The sequence below is a fragment of the Cebus imitator genome, unplaced genomic scaffold, assembly GCF_001604975.1.
Source record: "Cebus imitator isolate Cc_AM_T3 unplaced genomic scaffold, Cebus_imitator-1.0 Scaffold298, whole genome shotgun sequence".
NCBI classification, from domain to species: domain Eukaryota; kingdom Metazoa; phylum Chordata; class Mammalia; order Primates; family Cebidae; genus Cebus; species Cebus imitator.
In genome coordinates, this window is record NW_016107613.1 from 1,203,983 (window position 1) to 1,229,872 (window position 25,890).

At 37.0% G+C, this 25,890-nt stretch overlaps 1 long non-coding RNA gene across 1 annotated transcript in view; it reads right to left on the reverse strand.

Moving 5' to 3' along the window:
• The window catches only part of LOC119467514, a 233,114-nt gene extending 229,348 nt beyond the window's left edge, over window positions 1-3,766 (reverse strand). Inside the window, exon 1 of the long non-coding RNA XR_005196053.1 lies at window positions 3,649-3,766. This is a non-coding gene — a long non-coding RNA (uncharacterized LOC119467514). The remainder of the gene's footprint in view (window positions 1-3,648) is intronic.
• Between the last annotated feature and the right edge of the window lie 22,124 nt (window positions 3,767-25,890).

The window sequence follows — 25,890 nt, forward strand, 5'->3', positions numbered from 1 at the left end:
ATTCTACTTTGAAAGCCAAGAATATTTGACAAAGCTAAAAATCTATTGCTGTTAAACAAAGACTAATTTGAAGGAATTCTAAAGTATAATGCACTTAGCTAAGTGGAAGATCAAAAAGAAAATTGGTAACAAGGATATGAAAGAAACTAAATTATACTTGGAATATAAAATATCTCTTTAGCATAGGACTAATCTGCATTGCTATGTACGTTGATAAGCAATTTTTTTCCTGCACAAACCTAAATACTCTTAAGTGATAGATCATATTAAGAGAATGAGAACCTGAGGATATGCACATATGTTAAGCACCTTATGTGTGCCTAAAATCACACAAAGCATGCCAGTTTCCTGCTCATCACAAGCTGTATTTCACAGATTAAAAAACTGAAGATGAATCAAAGCAACATGACCAAGGTCACCCAGCTAGTAAGTGGCAGAACTGAGATGTTAACTCACATCTGTCTGATACCAAAGATAGGGCTTTTTCTGCTAAAGCCTGCTGTCTCTCAGAAACAACACGATTGCTATCCTGAAGGCTTTTTTTCAGCAATGTTGAAAAATAGTAAGACCTCAAAGTTGATTCAGTGGCCCCAGTTATAATCTTGTTATGTGCTTTTTTTTTTTTTTTTAAGATGAAGTCTCACTCTGTCACGCAGACTGGAGTGTGTGGCACAATCTTGGCTCACCGCAACCTCCGCCTCCCAGGTTCAAGCAATTCTCCTGTCCCAGCCTCTCAAGTAGCTGTGACTACAGGCTCAAGCCACCATACCCAGCTAATTTTTGTATTTTTTTTTAAGATAGAGTCTCACTCTGTTGCCCAGGCTGAAGCACAGTGACACGATCTTGGCTCACTGCAACCTCTACCTCCTGGGTTCAAACAATTCTCCTGCCTCAGCCTACTGAGTGGCTGGGATTGCAGGTGCATACCACCACGCCTGGCTAATTTTTATGTTTTTAATAACAATGGTGTTTCACCATGTTGTACAGGGCTGGTCTTGAACTCCTGACCCCAAGTGATCTGCTTGTCTCAGCCTCCCAAAGTGCTGGGATTACAGAGGTAAACCACCACACCCAACCTAATTTTTGTATTTTCAGTAGAGACAGGGTCAGGCTGGTCTCAAACTCCTGACCTCGGGTGATCCACCCACCTCAGCCTCCCAAAGTACTGGGATTACAGGCATGAGCCACCATACCCAGCCCTAAAATTTTACTTTTGAGAATCCTTTGTTATGTATGGTTGGGTTCTCTGACCCACAAAAATCCATTTAACTAATCATATACTTGAACCATAATAGCAAGTATTTACTATTTTCCAAGCATAAAACTAGTGTCTTTATATGCACTAAGTCATTTAATTCTCATAGTAACTTCCATATGCATATTACATTTGTCATCATTTTGACTATTTTGTCTCAATTGGCAACAAAATGGAACAGACTTGCTTTCCTTTAATATTTCCAATTCTCACTGAAACTCTAATCTTCTACTGTAAACCGGTCTAGCGCAGAAGTTGGTTTCACCTTTGAAATCAAAGAAAGTTCAAAAATTTCCTTGACTTGACTAAGAACCTACGTGACATACTACTGTGGTTACCCTTCCCTCCAACAAACTAGGTATCACAAGCAAGGAGACTTTTTTTGTGGTGCATGGTGGAAACATGACTGAGAAATCCAACAGAGACAACGGCACAAGGACATGTTTGACGTGCTTCTCAGTGACTTATCTAGCATCACACAGGTGGTGTGTGCCAGTATTTTGCATAAGGAGCCAACTCTAGTCCCCCAAAATGGTAGAGTGTTATATACATTTGCTAAGAACCAATAGATAAACTTGTGTCTTACTGGTAAGACACAAAGCAAAGCTTTCTTGTGGCTCCCACTGAATAGATCTGGATAGGTTATCTGCTTTCTCTTACTCCTTTTAACTGGTATTGGGGTTTCATTAAATTTTTTATCTGATTTGTTTAATTTACAACCTTCTTTTCTTTTTTTTTTCTCTTTTTGAGACTTTTGACTCTGATATTTTCAGCAGGTTTGTGTATTTTTTATTTCCTTTGATCTGTATAATATTTTCCAGTACTTCTGAAAAAAGCAAAATGAGGTAGAACAATAAATAGATTTATTTTTTCTAAATGTCATCTTTTTTTTCTTCTTTCATCTTTAACAACAATCTCGTCATTTGGACAAGTGATACTTTAGCATTTGCAATTATAATCATGCTTTTAAAACTGACAGAGTAAGATTAAGTAAATCAGTGCACTTTGCAGGTGGAACAAACTGAGTAATATTTTGGTAATTTAATTCTTCCCTCTCTTTAACAGTAAGCCTTAATTCAACACACTCAGTATGGTATAAATATTTACCACTAGTGGAAACTCTGTAAACTGATAATTAAACCCAAAAACACTTCCACAAATTGCTCACTTAAAATCTTGTGTTGAATGGAAACTTACATTTAAATAAATAGACCAAAGAAAAGAGTGAAGCTACCACTCTAGTTAAGATGAAAAGACTACATGAACTTTTGGTTTCTTAAAGCTTGGCCTCTAAGACTTAAAAAAATTCTTCTATAGAGTCACATGGAACGTCAAAATGTGTTACAAAATTTTATTTTACTTTGTCCAATAAAAAGACAGTACTTTTTAGATTTGGGTTATCTTTTTGCTATTAGCAGATTGTCCCTAGGCCTTTCTGGTGCAGTATTTAACACTGTTAGTCAATTAAAATCACTCATGTACAAACTCTGTTTTTCTGCATTTCTTCTTCAAACCTTCAATAAAATAATGCTAGTGAGCTTACATTTCTTTTTGTCCTGAGATTCTCAAAAAAAAAGTTTCCAACTTCTGATAAAAATAGAAAGCAACTGATCATTTCTCTTTATCCCAACTTGGAAACGAGTTTTAAAAAGAAAAGTTCCAGAAGATGATATAATTAGATGTACTTTCTCTTTAATGACGAACCATTTATGTTCCTCATTCTGGACATTTTTCCTTTACACATAGAATAAAGTAGCAAGAAAAATGAAAAACATGTTTGAGGTGTCTTTAAAGAAGTTATGCCTTTGTTTCACAGAACCCCTTGATAATTATATTTCCTAAAATCATAGAGAGCATTTTGCTATCAGTATTTTTAAAGTTCAACAGAAAATGGCCAACATACTTGCATATGCATAACCATTCTCAAGTAATAAATACACACAATAAGCTCACACTATATCCTTTCCTAAGCATCATGCAATCTACACACATGCCCAGATATATTAAGCCAAAACCAAACGCATATATGGGTGGAAATCTTCTTGTAGTTTCCTACTTCTCTTGAGTCATAATTAGTTGCTAAAGTTCCTAAAATTTTAGTTCACTCAAACTTTATTGTATATGACAATTACCTTGTGTGGTTGCTAAAAACAGATACATTTCCAAGTAACACTGGGAAAATTCAAATTTCTTTCATCTCCTCTGAAACACCCCAACACTGACAAATGTATTTATTCACTATAATGAATAAACTTTCTTTTAGACATCTCCCTCTCCATTCCAGCGGCTATTTATAACTTAGGAAAAGGCCAGAAAGGAACATGCAGCTGGCTCGGAGGGTCAGGGTCAGGGACGTCACTCCCTAGGTGCTCCGATTCTGATCTTGTGCTTACCTCATTCCTCCTGCAATCCACGGTCCACGAGAGCCCTGTGAGACTGAGGGGTGCTATGGGTTGTTGATGCAAATCTGAGCGATGACTCCAACCAGGTGCTGCAAGTTGTTGGCAGAAGTTTGGACTAACACCAGCAGGACGACCTGTCACATAGAAAGAGGCAGAAGTTGAAAGCAGGGAAACAGGCTATAAGGCCTGGCAGTCCCCACCACCACAAAACTCAAACTGAAGCCTGCACACTAGAGAGCTTGGCAGCAAATACACCAGTCTGACCCCAAATGGGAAGATCAATCTCAGGGAAGAAAAGATGCCATTGGGAAGGTGGGGCTAATCTCACCTGCAAACAAACTCCAGGGAAGGACCACCTACCCAGCAACCTGACTGAATCCAAGACAGCCCAGTAGTGCCTCTACAGGCCAAAAAATATAGCTCCCACCTCAACAGAAAGGACATCCACTCAGAGAATCCTCCCAAAATCACCAACTTCAAAGATCAAAGGGAGATAAACCCACAAAGATGGGAAGAAACCAGTGCAAAAAGGATGAAACCATCAAAGACCAGAACACCTCTTCTCTTCCCAGTGATCACAACTCCTCACCATCAAGGGAACAAAACAAGACAGAGAATGAGTTTGACAAACTGACAGAAGCAGGCTTCAAAAGGTGGATAATAACAAACTTCTCTGAGTTAAAAGACCATGTTCTAACCCAATGCAAAGAAACTAAGAAATTTGAAAACAGGTTAGATGAAATGCTAACTAGAATAACCAGCTTAGAGAAGAACATAAATGACTTGGAGCTGAAAAACACAACACGGGAACTTCACAAGGCACACACAAGTTTCAACAGCCAAATCGATCAAGCAGAAGAAAAGATATCAGCGATAGAAGATCAAATCAATAAAATAAAATGAGAAGGCAAGATTAGAGAAAAAAGAGTGAAAAAAAAATGAACAAAGCCTCCAAGAACTATGGGATTATGTGTAAAGACCTAATCTATGCTTGATCGGTGTACCTGAATGTGACAGGGAGAATGAATCCAAGTACACTCTTCAGGATATTATCCAAGAGAACTTCCCCAACCTAACAAGGCAGGCCAACATTCAAATCCAGGAAATACAGAGAACACCACAAAGATATTCCTCAAGAAGAGCAACTCCAAGGCACATAATTGTCAGATTCATCAGGGTTGAAATGAAAGAAAAAATCCTAAGGGCAGCCAGAGAGAAAGGTCAAGTCACCCACAAAGGAAAGACCATGAGACTCATAGTAGATCTCTCAGCAGAAACCCTACAAGCTAGATAGGAGTGGGGGCCAATATTCAACATCCTTAAAGAAAAGAACTTTCAACCTAGAGCTTCATATCCAGCCAAATTAAGTTTCATAAGTGAAGGATAAATAAAATCCTTTACAGAAAAGTAATTACAGAGAGATTTCATCACTACAAGACCTGCCTTTTAAGAGCTACTGAAGGAAGTACTAAACATAGAAAGAAACAACCAGTGCCAGCCACTGCAAAAACATACCAAATGGTAAAGAACAACAATGCAGTGAAGAAACCACATCAACTATCAGGCAAAACAACCAGCCAGTAACAAAATGGCAAGATCAAATTCAAACATAACAATATTAATGTTGAACGTAAATGGCCTAAATGCCCCAATCAAAAGACACAGACTGGAAAATGGGATAAAAAGTCAAGACCCATCAGTGTGCTGTATTCAGGAGACCCACCTCACACGCGAAGTCTCACATAGACTTAAAATAAAAGGATGGAAGAAGATTTAGCAAGCAAATGGAGAGCAAAAAAAGCAGGGGTAGCAATCCTAGTCTCTGATAAAATGGACTTTAAACCAACAAAGATCAAAAGAGACAAAAGGATATTACATAATGGTAAAAGGATCAATGCAACAAGAAGAGCTAACTATTCTAAATATATATGCACCCAATGCAGGAGCACCCAGATATATAAAGCAAGTTCTTAGCGAACTACAAAGAGACTAAGACTTCCACACAATAACAGTGGGAGACTTTAATACTCCACTGACAATACTGGACAGATCAACGAGACACAAAGTCAACAATGATATCCAGGACTTGAATGCAGATCTGGACCAAGCAGACCTAACAGACCTACAGAACACTCCACCCCAAATCCACAGAATACACATTCTTCTCAGCAGCACATTGCACTTACTCTAAAATTGATCACATAATTGGAAGTAAATCACTCCTCAGCAAATGCAAAAGAACAGAAATCATAACAAACAGTCTCTCAGACCACAGCGCAATCAAATTAGAACTTAGGATTAAGAAAAGCACTCAAAAACACACAATCACATGGAAACTGAACAACTTGCTCCTAAACAATGAATGGATAAAAAATGAAATGAAGTTAGAAATAAAAATGTACTTTGAAACCAACGAGAATGAAGACACAACACACCAGGACCTATGGGACACATTTAAAGCAGTGTCTAGAGGGAAATTTATAGCAATAAATGCTAACATGAGAAACAAGAAAATATCTAAAATCGACACCCTATCACCAAAATTGAAAGAGATAGAGGAGCAAGATCAAAAAAACTCAAAAGCAAGCAGAAGACAAGAAATAACTAAGATCAGAGCAGAACTGAAGGAGATAGAGACATAAAAACCCTTCAAAAAATCAATAAATCCAGGAGCTGGTTTTTTGAAAAGATTAACAAAATAGGCAGACTGCTACCTAGACTAATAAAAAAGAAAAGAGAGAAGAATCAAATAGATGCAATAAAAAATGATAAAGGGGATATCACCACTGATTCCACAGAAATACAAAATACCATCAGAGATTACTACAAACAGCTCTATGAACATAAACCAGTAAATCTGGAAGAGATGGATAAATTCCTGGACACTTGCACACTCCCAAGACTAAGCCAGGAAGAAGTTGAAACACTGAATAGACCAATGACAAGGTCTGAAGTTGAGGCAGCAATTAATAGCTTAACAACCAAAAAAAGTCCAGGTTGAAACAGGTTCACACCAGATGTACAAAGAGGAGCTGGTATCATTCCTTGTGAAACTATTCCAAACAATACAAAAAGAAGGAATCCTCCCTCTTTCTATGAGACCAACATCATCCTGATATCAAAATCCAGCAGAGATACAACTAAAAAAGAAAACAGTAGGCCAATATCCATGATGAACATTGATACAAAAATCTTCAATTAAATACTGGCAAACCAAATCCAATAGCACATCAAAAAGCCTATTCACCATGATCAAGTAGGCTTCCTCCCGGGGATGCAAGGCTGGTTCAACATATGCAAATCTATAAATGTAATCCACCACATAAACAGAACCAAAGACAAAAAACATATGATTATCTCAATAGATGCAGAGAAGGCCTTTGACAAAATTCAACAGCCCTTTATGCTAAAAACTCTCAATAAACTAGGTATTGATGGAGCATATCTCAAAATAGTAAAAGCTATTTACCACAAACCCACAGCCAATATCATACTGAATGGGCAAAAACTAGAAGCAGTCCCTTTAAAAACACACTAGACAAGGATGCCCTCTCTCACCACTCCTATTCAATATAGTATTGGAAATTCTAGCCAGAGCAATTAGGCAAGAAAAAGAAATAAAGGGCATTCAATTAGGAAAAGAAGAAGTCAAATTGTCCCTATTTGCAGACAACATGATTGTATATTTAGAAGACTCCATCGTCTCAGCCCAAAACCTCCTTAAGCTAATAAGCAACTTTGGGAAAATTTCAGGATACAAAATCAGTGTGCAGAAATCACAAGCATTCCTATACACCAACAGCAAACAAACAGAGAGCCCTATCATGAGCAAACTCCCATTTACAATTGCTACAAAGAGAATAAAATAGCTAGGAATACAAATAACAAAGGATGTAAAAGAGTTCCTCAAGGAGAACTACAAACCACTGATAAAGGAAATCAGAGAGGACACAAACAGATGGAAAAACATTCCATGTTCATGGTTAGGAAGAATCAATATCATGAAAATGGCCATACTGCCCAAAGTAATTTATAGATTCAATGCTATCCCCATCAAGCTACCACTGACCTTCTTCAAATAACTGGAAAAAACACTTTAAACTTCATATGGAACCAAAAGAGAGCTGCATAGCCAAAACAATCCCAAGCAAAAAGAAGAAAGCTGGAGGCATCACACTGTCTGACTTCAAACTATACTACAAGGCTACAGTAATCAAAACAGCATGGTACTGGTACCAAAACAGAGATATAGACCAATGGAGCAGAACAGAGGCCTCAGAAGCAATGCCACACATCTACAACCATCTGATCTTTGATTCTCTGTTTAATAAATGGTGCTGGGAAAACTGGCTAGCCATATGCAGGAAGCTGAAACTGGACCACTTCCTTACACCTTATACAAAAATTAACTCCAGATGGATTAAAGATTTAAACATAAGAACTAACACTACAAAAACCCTAGAAGATAACCTAGACAACACAATTCTGGACATAAGCACAGGCAAGGACTTCATGACTAAAACACAAAAAGCAGTGGCAACAAAAGCCAAAATAGACAAATAGGATATAATTAAACTTAAAAGCTTCTGCACAGCAAAGAAACAATCATTAGAGTGAACTGGCAACCAAGAGAATGGGAAAAAATTTTTGCAATCTACCCATATGACAAAGGGCTAATATCCAGAATCTACAAAGAATTAAAGCAGATTTACAAGAAAAAAAAAAATCCATTCAAAAGTGGGTGAAGGATATGAACAGACACTTTTCAAAAGAAGACATATATGTAGCCAACAAACATATGAAAAAATGCTCATCATCATTAGTCATTAGAGAAATGCAAATCAAAACCACATTGAGATACCATCTCACATTAGTTAGGATGAAGATCATTAAAAACTCTGGAGACAACAGATGCTGGACAGGATGTGGAGAAAAAGGAATACTTTTACACTGTTGGTGGGAGTATAAATTAGTTCAACCATTATGGAAGACAATGTAGTGATTCCTGAAGGATCTAGAAATAGAAACTCCATTTGACCCAGCAATCCCATTACTGGGTATATACCCAAAGGATTATAAATCATTCTATTATAAAGACACATACATAAGTATGTTCATTGCAGTGTTCTTTACGATAGCAAAGGCCTGGAACCAACCCAAATGCCCATCAAGGATAGACTAGACAAGGAAAATGTGACACATCTACACTATGGAATACTATGCAGCAATAAAAAATGATGAGTTAATGTCCTTTGTAGAGACATGGATGAACCTAGAAACCATCATTCTCAGCAAACTGACATAAGAGCAGAGAACCAAACACTGCATGTTTTCACTCATGGGCAGGTGATGAACAATGAAAACACCTGGGTACTGGGAAGGGAACAATTTAGGCACAGGGCTAGGTTGGGGGATGGAAGGAAGGGGAGGGGAGGAACAGTGGGGGGACAGGGAGGATTGGGAGGCATAACAACGGGAGAAATGCCTGATATAGGCCAGGTGGAGAATGATGACAGCAAACCACCATGGCATGTATGTATCCATGCAACAATCCTGCAGGATGCAGCATGTGCACACATACCCCAGAGCCCAAAGTACAATTTAAAAAAAAAGCACCTTCAACACCAATGATACTAAAAAGTTTCACATAACTTATCCAGTTAGTTATTTATGTATCTGTCTATCTTGAGTGGGTCATTCTGCATACGGACAAGAGTGAGGACACCAAACTCAGACCTCAGTTTGAACTGTAGCCCTATGGTCTTAGAGAAATTAATTTCACTAAGACTCGATTTCTCTATCTGCATAAGAGGGCTAATAAATGTGCATACCTCACAAAGTTGTATCTAAAGAAAGTAATGAATGTAAAACAACTAGCTCAGTGCCTAGCAGGGGACATTATTATTATTATTTTGTTGTTTTGTTTTGAGACGGAGTCTTGCTCTGTCGCCCAGACTGGAATGAAGTGGCGTGATCTTGGCCCACTGCAACCTCTGACTCCTGGGTTCAAGCAATTCTTCTGCCTCAGCCTCCTGAGTAGCCGGGACTATAGGCCTGCACCACCACACCCAGTTAATTTTTGTATTTTTAATAGAGACAGGGTGTTACCATATTGGCCAGGCTAGTCTCAAACACCTGACTTCATGATCTGCCTCCCTTGGCCTCCCAAAGTGCTGGGATACAGGCATAAACCATAGTGCCCAACCCACTAAATATGTTTTAACATCATTTTTAATGGCTGCATAGTAGCCTATCCGATTGTATAGTACCAAGACCCCTATTGTTGTATATTTAGTTTATTTTTTTAAATTAAATAAAACACAGTATAATAATCCTTATTGTAACATTTCTGCATATACACATTGACTGATTCCCTAGGGTAAATACCTATTTCGTGAAAATTATTAGTCCTCCCAGAAGGCTGTAACTGCTATAGAGTTAATAGATGTAAAGCACTCAGTGCCTTAAACATACCAGGCACTATGGATCAGGACTTGTGCAATTTCCTCCGTCTTTCAGTGAAACTAAATTTTTGACAAACTTTTTTTCAAATGATTTATCCATATTCTATTTTCTAAGCCTTTTGATGTCTGGAAATGAGTTTCTGATAGCCTTTCCACATGAAAGACACGGTGACTCATTAATAAATTTTTGGTTTACAACCATCCCCACTGCCTAAAAACTGTGTGGCTGTAACTATTGTATTCAATAATTTGAGTAATACTGCACCTTTTCAATCTACCTGATTTTTTAAGTCTCCTTTTACTAATCTGTTTTTTTTTCTGGCAGAAAAATGCAAAAAGGTCACAAACAGACCATTTGCAAAACAAAAGAAAGTCCACATAAGGCAAATTCTTGCAAATAAGGAAAAAAGTGCAAATTAAAACAGCATATTATTTTCTCTCTCTAACAAGTTACCAAATATTAAAATTACACAATTCTGTGGCAAATATTTGGAAAAGTTTACATTCTTATTTCCACTGGTGAAAATGCAAATTGGTAAGGCCCATCCAGATTACACTTTGGCAATTTTCTATACCATTTAACCATGAAATTTACTTTTAGAAATTTATACTAATCTGTAAAAACATTTTAGGTATAATATTTACAGTTGAGTTTGTTGCAATCAAAAATTGAAAAATCACATAAATGTCTAAATGAAATTTCATATGTAAATGAAAATATGTCTATTCACTGAATCACTATGAAATCATTAAAATATAGAAGTAAATATACCATTGCAGATAGATGTCTCTGTTATATTGTGAAATGAAAAAAAATCAGTTACCACAGAGAAAATTGAATATTATCCCATTTTTTTGTGCAGAAACGGAGACATCTTTATCTGGTAGAGCAGATTTCAAAAAAGACGAAAAGGTCTAGCTCAGGGGTGTAGGAATGAGGTGTAGCTGCTATGTTCTGAATGTGTCCCTGTAAATTTCATATCTTAAAACTTGATCAACAGTGTGATAGTACTGACGTGCAGCCTCTAGGAGGTGATTAGGTGATGAGGGTAGAGCTCTCATGAATGCAGTTAGTGCCCTTAAAAAAGAGGTGCTGGAGAGCTGTTAATCGCTTCTGCCAGAGGAGGACACAGCAACAAAGCACTATGCAAGAAGCAGAGACTGGGTTGTCACCAGATGCTAAATCTGCTGGTGCCTTAATCCCTTCGACTTGGACTTGTCAGCCTCCAAAGCTGTGAGAAATAAACCTCTATTATTTAGAAATTACCCAGTCTAAGGCATTCTCATATAGCATCAGGGACAAACTAAGACTCTTTTGCTTGTTTGTTGTACTTTGTTTGCTCTTATTTTTCTAAAGTTTATTTATAGAATTAAAAGCTTAAAATGATCATGATAGGGAGCTACATCTATTTATAATTAGCATCCAACTAAATTCTTTCCCCTTTTATACATCTTTAGTTTACCTGTAAGATTTTATTTCCTTAGAAAAATGTGCTTTTAAAACAAAACAAAGGACTATAAATTACTTCAAACCTTGGAACACTACATATTACACAATTTATACATTGATACACTGTTTCCATAGAACTGAAATGTCTATAAATCTATGATAAGTGGCATGGCTATAGAAAGAAACAGAGAAAGTAGCCCATTCTGTTATCATGATGAATGTAATTACAGTAGCAATCATGGACATTATCTGGGTTGCATTTGCCATCCAATAACTTCATATCACAAATTAAAATCATTCTCTCAAGAAACAATCACAGGGTAGTTTTTATTGTATTTTCATGAAGACAATTTATTCAAATCACTTTTTTTTAAGAAAAAATACTAAAATAAACAAAACAATAGCAGAGGAAAGATAAAACTGAAAATTTGCATTCAGCCTGGAGTGAAACAAAGCAGAAGGAGACTTAAGAAGTGTGGATCTTCACTTGGATCTTGGCCAAAAGTCAATATTTGCTAAAACTCTGAGTATCTTCTGACAGGATCTAAATTATGTAAAGCATTGCTCTAGGTTAGAAGTCCAAATCAATTCATATTCCCACTGTTTATCAGACACTTTAAGGATCGGTATGCTAGTTTAGCTAGTTTTAATAATGCAAGAATGCAGTGATCCATGCTGGGAGGGGAATTTTTTCATTCAAAGTCAACACCATTAATTTTTCAACAGCCATTATTGCTCTAATGAACCATTTCTTATCATGTTTAGATGCTCTAGATATGGGGTTAACTTATGATAACAATTTAAATACTGAAAAAAGTCAACCAAATGAAACATAATTTCTCACACTTTTGCTTCTCTCTTTTGTTCTGTTTGTTTTCTTCAATACATGATAATGTCTAAACCAAAAAAAAAAGGCCTTGACCTTGAATAAAGATTATTCAGCCTTTTAAATATACTATCAGATGCTGAACTTCCTAATTCCAATCCCTTCTTCCTATGGTGAAACCACATATGAAAATATTGAATTAAAAATGTTATGAACAATGGGCTCCTCTAATGTGTGCATCAAAGGTTAAACATTTCTGCATAGCAAAGAATAATTTTAAGAAAAAGAGTTGTAAGTTTCTGGGGAAAATGGTAATTTGGTCATAGTGATTTAACCCTGATATCTTCTAAGAGGCTTACTAAAATAGCAAGACACACACACATACACACACACGTGCATGCATGTGTGTGTGCAAAGGTGTGACAAATTGTTTCATTTTGGTTGACTTTTTTCAGTGTTTAAATTGTTATAATATCACATGCATGCATGTGTGTTTTTATTGGAAATATATTTAAATCGTTGTTATACAAGAATCAATGCAATGTAAGCTTAGGGCAACTCATAGTCCTTCCTAAGGTAGCATGCATATTTTTTAGGGAGTAAGACAAGATCCTAGCAGCACACTACCAAAAACATCCTTAATTTGAAGAATCAAACTTGGAGGCAAGGACAGGCTATGGGATCAGTGTGCAGTAATCCTCTTGAAGCTCACAAACACTCCTCTAAAACATTTATAAGTACAAAATTAAAAATAAAAGTCTGTAAAAGGAAAGAACATAAAACCAGCCTTGAGCATCTCCTCCCAACATATATCTGCAGAAAATCATGCCACCAATTTTTTCATTATTGTGTCCCAAGATGCTATATCTAACCAATTCATCCTTTAAGTGATGGCCTCTCTTACCAATGTTACCTATTTTTGTCGTGAAGATTTCAGCTGATATGAAAAGATAGAGGGTATAGTTAGTTCTGGCCTTGCATTGCCATCCAGAACAATACAAATGACAAGGGAAGCTAAAAATGTACAAAGCGGTCTTTGTTCTATTACCTTTCAAAATTTCTGTCAAGACATTAAACACTCATTTACTATTGGTAATAAATTTATATGGGAAGAAAAAATTAGTAAAGCCTAGTATTTATTTGGTACAGTATAACTTAAAATATTGAAAACTAAAGTGTTTTATTTCTTTGTAAACAGCTTAAGTGTAACTTGTATAATACTTGCCTTTTTCTGCTCACCATATAAATTATGATATGGAACAAGTAATTTTTAAAAGCTTGGCAAACTGTCATACCCCTTATTTTCCTTTTTTCAGTTTTTTTACATCCCCATAGTGAGGGTATTATTTTTAAATGTTTTTTAACAGCTTTTTTGAGGTATAGTTTGCATACAAAGAATTGCACATATTTGATGTATACAATTTGATGAATTTGAATATATGCAAACACGTATGCTACCATCTCGACAATCAGATAGACATATTCAACACTTCTCGAAGTTTTCTTGTGTGATTTTTTTGTGACAAGAACACTTAACATGAGAATTACCTTCATAACAAATTTTAAAGTGCACAATAAGCACTATAATGTACAGCAGATCTCTAGAACTTATTCATCTAGCACAACTGAGACTTTACATACATTAAACAATAGCTCTCCATTTTTCACACCTCCCAGCCTCTGGTAAACACTATTGTATTCTGCACTTTTATGTTTTTGATAGTTTTGGATATCTAATATAAATGGAATCATGCGGTACTCATCCTTACGTGGCAAGCTTACTTCACTTGGCATAATGTTCTCCAGATTCATTTTAAAAGAAGACATACAAAGTGGCCAATGGGGATGTGAAAAGATGCTCAACATAATTTGTTATTAGGGAAGTGTTAATCAAAACTACAATGTGATATCACCTCACATCTGTTAGGATAATTATTGTTTTAAAAAAGATAAGTAGTTGTCTTAGTCCATTTGTGTTTCTATAATGAAATATCAGAGAGTGGGCAATTTACGAAAAGAAGAGTTTGGGCTGGATGTGGCGGTTCACAACTATAATCCCAGCACTTTTGGAGGCCGAGGTGGGTGGATCACGAGATCAGAAGTTCAAAACCAGCCTGGTCAGCATGCTGAAATGCTGTCTCTACTAAAAATACAAAAAATTAGCCAGGCATAGTGGCATGTAACTGTAATTCCAGCTACTTAGGAGGCTGAAGCAAAATTTCTTTAACCTGGCAGGTGGAGCTTGCAGTAAGCTGAGATCATGGTACTGCACTCCAGCCTGGGCGACAGAGTGAGACTCTGTCTCAAAAACAAAAACAAAAACAAAACAAACAAAAAAAAAGTGGTTGATTTGGATCATAATTCTACAGGCTGTACAAGAAGCATGGCAACAGCGTCTGCTTCTGGTGAGGGTGTCAGGAAGTTTCCACTCATGGCAGAAGGTGGTGGTAGTGTTTAGAAAGCTGGCTTCACATGACAAGAGAGGAGGAAAGGGGGGGAAAAGGAAGCCTTTTTAAACAACTAGTTCTCACAACTAATCTTGTGAGAACTCACACATTATCAAGCCCCTTCCACCTATGAGCCTATAAAATTAAAAGCAAGTTAGTTACTTCCTAGATACAATGTGGGTATAGGGATTGGGTAAATAAACCAATTCAAAACAGGAGAAATTGTCCACAATGAAGGGGCTATAGGGTCCATGTAAGTCCGAAATCAAGTGGGGCAGTCAAATCTTAAAACTCTAAAATAATCTTTTTTGACTCCATGTCTCATATCCAGGTCATGCTGATACAAGAGGTGGGTTCTCATGGTCTTGGGCAGCTGCACCATGTGGCTTTGCAGGGTACAGCCTCCCTCCCAACTGCTTTCAGAAGCTGGTGTTGAGTGTCTGTGGTTTTTCCAGGTGCATGGTGCAAGCTGTCGGTGGATCTACCATCCTGGGGTCTGGAGTATGGTGGCCCTCTTCTCATAGCTCCACTAGGCAGTGCCCCAGTAGAGACTCTGTGTGGGGGCTCCAATGTCACATTTTCCTTCTGCACTGCCCTAGCAGAGGAATTCCATGAGGGCTCCACCCCTACAGCAAGCTTCTGCCTGGGCATCCAGGCATTTCCATACATCCTCTGAAATGTGGGCAGAGGCTCCCAAACCTCAATTCTTGATTTCTATGCACCTGTAAGCTCAACACCATGTGGAAGCTGCAAAAGCTTGTGGCTTCCACCTTCTGAAGCAACAGCCTCAGCTGTACCTTGGCCCCTTTTGGTCATAACTGGAGCAGCTGAGATGCAGAGCACCAAGTCCCTAGACTACACATACCAGAGGAAACTTGGGCCTGGCACACAAAACCATTTTTTTCTCCTAAAACACCAGGCCTGGAGGAGGGCTGCTGAAAAGGTCTCTGACATGTCCTGGAGACATTTGCCCTACTGCCTTGGTAGTTAATATTCAGTTCCTTATTACTTATGCAAATTTCCATAGCTGGCTTGAATTTCTCCTCAGAAAATGGGTTTTTCTTTTCTATTGCATTATCAAGCTGCAAATTTTCCAAACTTTAATGCTCTGTTTGCCCTTTTAAAACTGAATGCCTTTAACAGCATCCAAGTCACATGTTGATTGCTTTGCTGCTTAAAGAGTTCTAAGGATATCCTAAATAATCTCTCTATAGTTCAAAGTTCCATGCATCTCAAGGGCAGGATGCAAAATGCCACCAGTCTCTTTGCTAAAACACAAAGAGTTGCCTTTGCTTCAGTTCCAAACAAGTTTCTCATCACCACCTGAGACTACCTTAATCAGGAATTTCATTATCCATATTATTTTCAATTTTGGTCAAAGCCATTCAACAAGTCTCTAGGGAGTCCCCAAGTTTCCCACATTTTTCTGTCTTCTTCTTAGCTCTCTAAACTGTTTCAACCTCTGCCTGTTGCCCAGTTCCAAAGCAGATTTCATATTTTCAGGTATTATTTGAGCAGTTTCCAACTCTACTGGTACCCATTTACCATATTAGTGCATTTTCATGCTGCCAATAAAGACACACCTGAGACTGGGCGATCTACAAAAGAAACAGGTTTAATTGACTCATGGTTCCACATGGCTAGGGAGGCCTTGCAATTATGGTGGAAAGCAAGGAGGAGCAAGTCACATCTTACATGGGTGGTAGCAGGTAAGGAGAGAAAGCCTGTGCAGGGAAACTCTCATTTTTGTTTTAACAGCTCTCATGAGACTTATTCACTCTCACGAAAGACATACCCACATGATTCAATTACCTCCCCGCAATACATGAGAATTCAAGATGAGATACAGGTGGGGATACAGCCAAACCATTATCATCAAGAAACATCATAATCAATCTGGTGAAAATAAAAGATAAAGATAACATTGTAAGAACAGCCAGAGAGAAAGGACATACTACATGTGATAAGAAGATATCTGACAATGATAAGAAGAGGTTTGACACTTGATGAAAAACAATGGAAGCCAGAAGACAATAGAATCCCATCCTTTAAGTATCTTGAAAGTGCTTAAAGAAACAGTCAACATAGAATACATACCCAACAAAAATAACTTTAGTTAAGTGAAATAGAGATCTTTATAGATAAACAAATGCTGAGAAAATTTGTCAGTAGACATCCACTATAGAAAATGCTTAAAAGAAGTTCTTCAGGCTAAATGAATATCACGCCAGATAGAAACCAGAACCTACATAAAAAAAAACCCAAACAAAAAACAAGGAGTGTCAGAAGTGGTAAATATGTGGGTAAAAATAAAAGATGACTTTTTAATAATTTCTTTAAAGGACAATTAACTGCTAAAAAAAATGACAACCTATTATGGAGCTTATAATGTAAGTTTCAGTAAAATATAGCAATGTATAAAGGAAAAGGGAAATGAATAGAATTAAACCATTGAAATTTTCTTAGATAAAAAGTAGTGTCATATTGTTTCAAAATAGATTTTGATACATGAAGGATGTATATTGTAACTTATAAAGTAGAATTCTCATGGTGTAATTTACATTTCAAAAAAGTTCCAAGTCATTTCAATGGGTTCATTAGGTGGAAATTGTTTGCTTATTTTACAAAAACAGATATTAAGACTTATAGTGCCTCAGCATGAATCAATATAGTGGCAAAAAAATGTACTGGTAGTCTTTGTAATTATCATCACCCTGCACCTGCAGTAATAATAATGGCAGTTTCACTTCAGAATGTCTTTGAAGAAGTAAAAATCATTGATTTTATTCAAATTTGACCCTTCAGATGCATCTTTTTAATATATGTATTATAAAATAGGAAGTATGTATAAATTACTAGTACTGCATACATACATATATATAATACATATAGATAATACATATATATAATAATGGCCTCAAGAAAAAGCTTTAATATGTTTGTCTGAGTTGTAGGTTAACCTATGTACTTTTTCCACAGAATGCCATTTTAATTGAAAGAAAAATTATAGTTATTCAGACTTTGTTATTTGACATTTTCTCAAAAGTTAACAAAGTAAACTAACTTAAGAAAATAAATCACAGTATTTGTTGTCAATAATTAAATTTAAGCCGACAAGCAAAAATCAGAACTGTGAAAAACTTGTATGTATGACTAAAAGCTTGACAGCCTCCAATGTTAAAATGTTTTCTAATAATAGGTGATGATAATAACAAATGTGACTTTTTGATGTCATATAATAAAATGCATTGACATTTGGAAGATTTAAATAACTCACTGAAGGAATTTTTTTTCAAATGACCAATGTATAATATTAAAAAATCATTCATGAGTAAAGGATCCTTAAAAATGCAAGATAGGCCAATAATTTTAATATAACAGAGATAAAAAGCTCATTGATATAGTTTCAGATTCCACATTGCAAATAAATTTTAAGTAATTATCACTTGAGTAGTTTTGTTTGGTATTAAAGAACAATACACAAAATTGTCTAAAAAGGCTAGAAAATATTCTCCTTTTTGCTAACTACATGTATGTTTGAAACTGGATTTCTTTTCATCTACATTACCCAAAACAATATGACACAACAGAATTAGTGCAGAAAATGTAAAATAATATCATTCTTATAGCTGAATTTTTTTGTTTTAGAAAATACATCATGATAAAAATCATTATTTATGTTAGCATACAATGGGTCTATTTTTGAAATAAAATAGTAAGTAAGTATCCAAAAATTGCTTTAATTTCAAATGTAGAGAAAACTAGTAAATACTGCCTAAACATAAACAAATGTTTTCTTTGGGGTCCTCAGTAATTTTTAAGAGTGTAAACGTTGGGGGCTGGGCACGGTGGCTCACGCCTATAATTCCAGAACTTTGGGAGGCCGAGGCGGGTGGATCACGAGGTGAAGAGATCGAGACCATCCTCGTCAACATGGTGAAACCCTGTCTCTACTAAAAATACAAAAATTAGCTGGGCATGGTGGCGCACGCCTGTAGTCCCAGCTACTTGGGAGGCTGAGGCAGAAGAACTGCTTGAACCCAGGAGGCAGAGGTTGTGGTGAGCCGAGATAATGTCATTGCACTCCAGCCTGGGTAACAAGAGTGAAACTCCATCTCAAAAAACAAAACAAAACAAAACAAAACAAACAAAACAAAACAAGAGTAAAGATTGTTTAGAGCAACAACCAAAACTTAAAAATCACTGTTCCACAAAGGACCCAAACTCATCGTTTTTGATGGCTGCATAATATTCCATGGTGTATATGTGCCTTTGTGGGGACATGGATGAATCTGGAAACCATCATTCTCAGCAAACTGACAGAGGAGCAGAAGATCAAACACCGCATGTTCTCACTCATAGGCGGGTGTTGAACGATGAGAGCACATGGACAAAGGGAGGGGAGCACTACACACTGGGGTCAGTTGGGGGGACATAGGGGAGGGACGGTGGGGGGTGGGGAGCTGGGGGGGGATAGCAGGGGGAGAAATGCCAGATGTAGGTGATGGGGAGGAAGGCAGCAAATCACACTGCCATGTGTGTTCCTATGCAACAATTTTGCATGTTCTTCACATGTACCCCAAAACCTAAAATACAATAAAATAAATAAATGGGAAAAAATAAAATAAAATAATAATAAAAAAAAAGAGTAACTATCACATACTGAGCAAGAACTTGGAAAAAAAAAAAAATCACTGTTCCAGAACAACTAAATCTTGAAATTCTATATTTTATTCAAATTTCACTTCTGATATAAATTTTCGTTTCTATTGTTCCCCAGTTTCCTGAGCCGAAGCAATTATTTTTCTACTCTTAAGTAGCACTTTAGAGTTACTTTAATTAATTAACTTATTCATTTATTTGAGATAGAGTTTCACTCTGTCACCTGGGCTGGAGTGCAGTGGCACTATTCATGGCTCACTGTAGCCTCGACCTCCCAGGCTCAAGCCAACCCCACCATCCCTGCTCAGCATTCCAAGTAGTGAGGACTACAGGTGCATGTCACTCATGACTAATGTTTGTACTTTTGGTAGAGACCAGGTTTTACCATGTTGCCCAGGCTGGTCTCAAATTCCTGGGCTCAAGTAATCCTCCTGCTTCAGCCTCCCACAGTGCTAGGATTACAAGTGTGAGCCACTGTGCCTAGCCTAGAGTTACTTCAGTAAGCACTCCCATATCACTTTATTTATACAGTTTGACTACAATTTATTATGGCTTCTAATGCCCGTCTATTACATTTCCTATTCGAATGTAAACTTCATAAGGGCAAATCTATGTCTGATTTCCCTTTGCATTCCCCCATATGTCTACCACAGTTGTAGCACAAAAAAAAATACTAGTTCAATGAACACATGAAAATGAACAAATAATATGCATTGGTAGGACAACTAATATTTGATATTTGGTTATTAATCTTCCCTATATTTCATCACCACATGCTGATTCAGGATGGAACCCACATCACACTGGTTCTTCCGTCACATTTTTCTCTTCTTAAGTATAGCAAATTCTGAATTGTACTAGTACGAGGTTCATTTCTCAAATTAATCAGAAGAAAAAGTACAAGTATCTGAATCTCTGGGAAACCAACCAATATCTAAGGAATCTATAATTTTAGTCACTGTAGATCATATGTGAGAGAAATATAAAGTTAGAAAAGGGGAAAAGGAAATCTTGACTACTTGCAATCACATATAATATTTTATCTTCTAAATGTGTATTCTTAATGAAAACTTAAGGTTATTAAGGACCCCTTCATGGGGGTTTATGGACATACTTAAATGAAAAATGAAGGGCATCAATAAACACTGAGAGACAGTTCAATGGGGTTGACATGTGTCATCTTACAGAAGAAATTAAATTTATCCCCTCCTTTATTTAATGAATATGTTGAAATTCTTTCTTTTTATGACCTGAATCTAGTTTTTAGATGGAAAACAAACAAAATCAAACTCCTAGTGAGAGAAAGTTCATTTGAGAATTCTGAGTTTATGAAGTTTGTGTTTTCTGTTCAATAAAAAACATAACAGTTCTAATTAATTTCTTCAATCATATGCCAGCAACTGAGTATTTGAGTACATTTTAGGATTACAATAACCAGTAAAAGGTACTCCATCACATTAGGGAATTATTTCCTGGACATTAGCTCTTTGATGCATTCTTTAAATTGGATAAAAAGTTATTTTCTTGATATAAATTCAGTATGCTAATATCTGAGTTATATGTTTACTGCAGCGTTTTATCATAGAGGAAGGACAGGTAGAGCCTACAATACTTGCAATGTTAAGAAAAACAAACAAGCATACCCTATTGCACAAAGAAGGGGAAAGGTACATAATGCCTAGAGGTGAATGGTCTAAGGAAAGAAATGGAGGTTAAACAGAAGTGTGTGGCATTGTCAGGGTTAAAATTTACAGAGCGTGAAGGAAATGGAAGCACATGAAACTGGAAAATCAAACTATACAGCTTTTCCTTTCTGTTGTAAAAAGTTGTTTTCAATACTGTAGTATTTGAGGACATGTGAAAAGATTGTAAAGAAGAAAATATGTTCAAATATCTGTTTTAAAAAATGCATATTCTCAATTATAAGGAGGATATTAAGAGACGGTATTTTTGTGCACAACATCTTTGGACCACCCAAAAGGAAGCCTCTGACATGCAGAACATAAAAGTGATTCATCATTAATTCATTTAATGCACGGTTGTTCACAAATAGTTTGACAGTTTTATTCCTCTGAAATTGAATTTTACAACATATTGTCGATAGGTCTTTGTGCCTCTAGAGAGAAAAGACACACACTTTTTCCCTGAAATACATCTTCACTTCGAAGTGGTGCTTATGAAATTGCTAGACATAAGTGTAGATTGTAACATTTGAATAGTTCTTAGAGATTATTTGTTACTGTAAAACACCATGTACCCCAAACAAAGAAAAAAAAAAGTTAAACTATTAGGAAAAGTTAAGTATTGACACCAAAAATGCTCCTGGGTAAGGCAGCTGGTCACGGTTGCCTGTGGTCAGAGGTGGTTATTGAATTGAAAACTTCCATTTGCATTTTCTCCATTTTTCTCCACCCAGCAGCCAGTGTGACCCTTTAGGCCAGTGAATTTGACCATGTTATTCTCCTCTTTAAAAGCACTGATCCTTTCCTGTACCTCTGAAGATAAATATAAAATATTAACATGGCTTGCATGCTTTCCTTGATCCAAACTGCCCATGGTGCAGTCTATTTCTCATCTCATTCTTTGGTCTTTGAAAAATGTCCTCAAAACTGCCTCAAAGCCATGAGGAACACATCCTTTTCTCTTTTAGAAGTCTCCTCTTGATCTTCTGCATCTGGAATACTTCCCATTTGCTCTTCAAGTCTCAGCTTAAAGGAGAGAAAAATTCCCTGACTCCTAATCTAAATTAGGTCATCTAAGTTAGCTTGTTTCATAATACCCTTATATATACTTTTATATAATTTATCAAAATCTATAATTACATATTTAGTCATGCATTTAAATGCATTTCTCCACTGTACTGAAAGCTCCTTGAAGAAAACGAATACATCTACTTGGTTCCTCATGTAGGGAGAGGAGCATGCAGACCAGTGACTGACACATAGCAAGCACTCAACATATCCTTTTTGATTGAATAAGACTAATTAATAGACTTCCAGATAATCATAGTGTACATTATTAGTTTTTAACTTACCTTTCTATTAAAATCTATAAACAAGAATTGGCAAATTTTAAAGAAAGAAAACTTTCCAAATTTCAGTACATACTGTGTTTGCAGCAGATACTGCTACCAGCAACATGGACCAAAGGGGTAAACTGAATAATTTTTTATGTTCATTTTCCTGGACTTCTCTGAACCTTGGACAAAAAAATAAGAAAATGTCTTTGCCTGAAGCACTATTTTTGTCACTTAGCATCTGAAAATCTAGGTAGTCACCAGGTACTGTGAACCACTTTGTGAGTGTGTGTGTCCAGGAGATTAATATCCTCTAGCCACAAACAGGTTCTTCCCTTTCAAATCCTTGCAGAGGCCAAATTTCCAATACCCTAACATGACTGGGGGTAGAGATTACTGATCAGTGAACAACTGTACTATTGATCCAAGGACTGCATTGTGGAGAAGAATGAAGTCAGGAAGAGCTGTGTGGACACATTGTGGGGTGCTGCCTTCTGTAGACAACCCTGTACAGGAGGAATTGCTTTTCCGGTTTGAAGACAATTACTATTTCTGGTTTTCCAATTCCATTTCTGGGCAGCTTCTCTGCACTGCGTTGTCTGTCTTCAGGAAGCCCTAAATAGTTATCCTCTAAATAAGTTCTTTAATTTTGTCTCTTTGTCTTGATTTGGAATTTCATGTTGAATCATTTATTTTCCCATGCCCTTTTTAATCAATTTGCCAGGCTAAATTAGTGCCAAACAAATAATGAGCTTACAAATTAGCTGACACCATAATGGAAAAGAGATTTAATTAATTTACTATCGGGGTCTCTATAGACAATTGTATGTTTATAGCAGAAAATTATGGTATTTATTAATGTGGAAAGTTCTAATATTTTAACAGGCTTTTTAATGACCAGATTTTAATATGGAAATGTCCTTATTTTCATCTATGTAAACAGTGGGACTCAGGTCAAGCAAAGACCACACTGATATTCAGTAAATTTAATTTCTTATGAAGTTCTTTGATTTCACTTTAATTAACATTAAAATAGTTCATAACTCTCTCAACTAGAATTGTTTAAGTATTCATGGTCATCTTTATAATTTTAACCTACATATTACAGGCATAAACCTATACCAAAATCTCTAGTATCTGCTTTTCAATGAATCACAATTTCTTCTTATAAAAGAAATTCTATAACTGGCTTCAGTGTATGTTCAATGTCATTTTTTTCCACTATTTCCATAAGTGGATCCTTAATGTGCTACTTATTTCTATATAATCCTGGCTAGTAGAGAGTGTACAATAACCGAGACCTACTACTTGTCAAACATATAATTAGAAAAAGAAATACACCAAGAACACTGATTTCCTTCTACATATAATGTAGATACTGTAGATATAATTACCTACCCTATGAAGTCCACAGCATTGTTTAGAAAATTAAGTAGATTATGGTTATGTAAACCATGAGGTTCTATAGGAAATATTGAAAATGCATGTTTTTGAATATTTTATGTAGTAAAGGTCTTATGCTATTATCATTTATATCTTTGTTAAGTCTTAAAAACAATCATGTTAAGTATCTGAATGAGTAGTAAAATATCTGTAAAGTACTTGCAATAAAGTATATAAAGAATAGATGCCTGTATCGGTAGTAATAAGAATAAATCACAAAAGATATTGAATCCACTTCCTTCTATTCAATGAACATATCCATTCCACCTTCTAAATTTCAGTCAGGTTCCTCATCGGGCCAACTCTGACCAAACCATGCACTGAGAGGCTCCCAGAATGCAGTTCTCAGGGTTACTAAATTGACAAAGCACAATCACCACAGCTAATCCAAAGGGTGAACAGAATAAAGTCTATGAAATAATGGAGGGATGGAGGAATGCATACATCTTAAAACCAATGATTCAAATGGGTAACTAAGGAGGAAGGGGAAAGGGAATTTGTTTAGTTTTTCTAAGTGTGTGAAATAGAAATAGGTGGGCTACAAGCAGCACAGTAAGTCATCACTTAACATTGTTGATAGGATCTTAGAAACTAATTTTAAGTAGGGAGGATCCATGATGGCTGAATAGGAACAGCTCTGGATTGCAGTTCCCAGTGAGAACAATGCAGAGGGTGAGTGATCACCACATTTTCAAACGAGTTTTACTGCCCACAGACCAGGAGATTCCTGGGCCAAAAAGTGCCACGAGTTTCCAGCATGGCTGTTGCAGGTGGCACAACGGGTTTCCACACAAAAACTCAAACAAATCTGGGTGGTCATTTCAACTGGGACTTGAAATGCCAGGGAGACAGAGCTGCCCATTGAACTAAAAAAGAAGTCTGAAACAGGGAGCCAGGTGATCTGGCTCAGCAGGTCCCACCCCCACAAATCTGGAATGCTCTAGATTGAGAGTGGCAGCAAGCACACCTGAACACGGATGCTCCAGAATGGTGGAGGGAAGAGCATCTGCCATTATCGAGGCAGTCCACCACTACTGAGGCAGTCTGCCATTACCGAGGCAGTCTACCATTACCGAGAAAGTCCACCATGATGGAAGCAGTCCATCATTACAGAGGCAATCTGCCATTACTGAGGCAGTCTGCCATTACCAAGGTAGTGCCATTACTGAGGCAGACCACCATTACTGAGGCAGTTCTAATTGTACCTCTGTAAACATAACTGCAAGGAAGTTTACACAGCAGCTGGGCAGAGCCTGCGGCAGCTCAGCAACACCTCTGCTGGCAGACTGTGACTAGACCACCTCCCTGCTGGGAAGGGAATCTCTGTACAAAGGCAGCAGCATGTCAGGAACTTATAAATAAAGCACCATCTTCCCAGGACAGAGCACCTGGGAAAAGAGGTGGTTATGAGTTCCGCTGCAGCAGACTTAAACGTACCTGCCCAGCAGCTCTGAACAGAAAAACAGAGTTCCCAGCGCAGCTCTTGAGCTCCTATAAGGGACAACTGTCTCCTCAGGCAGCTCCCCAACTCCCTGTATATCCAAAGAAACACCTCAAAAAGGATAGCACAGGCTGACATATGGCAGGTACCCTTCTGGGATGAAAATAACAGAAGAAGAAACCTGCAGCAACCCTTACTGTTATGCAGCCCCTGTGACTGGTCCCCAGGCAAGCAGGGTCTGGAGTGGACCTCTAGCAGTCCTGCAGCAGAGGGGCCTGACTGTTAAAAGGAAAACTAAAAAACAGAAAGAAATGCTTCAACATCAACAGAAATGACGTCCACTCAGAGACCCCATCCAAAAGTCACCAACTACAAAGACCACAGGTAGATAAATCCATGAAGATGGGAAGAAACCAGTGCAAAAAAATTGAAAATACCAAAAACCAGAATGCCTCTCCTCTTCCAAGGGATCACAACTCCTCAC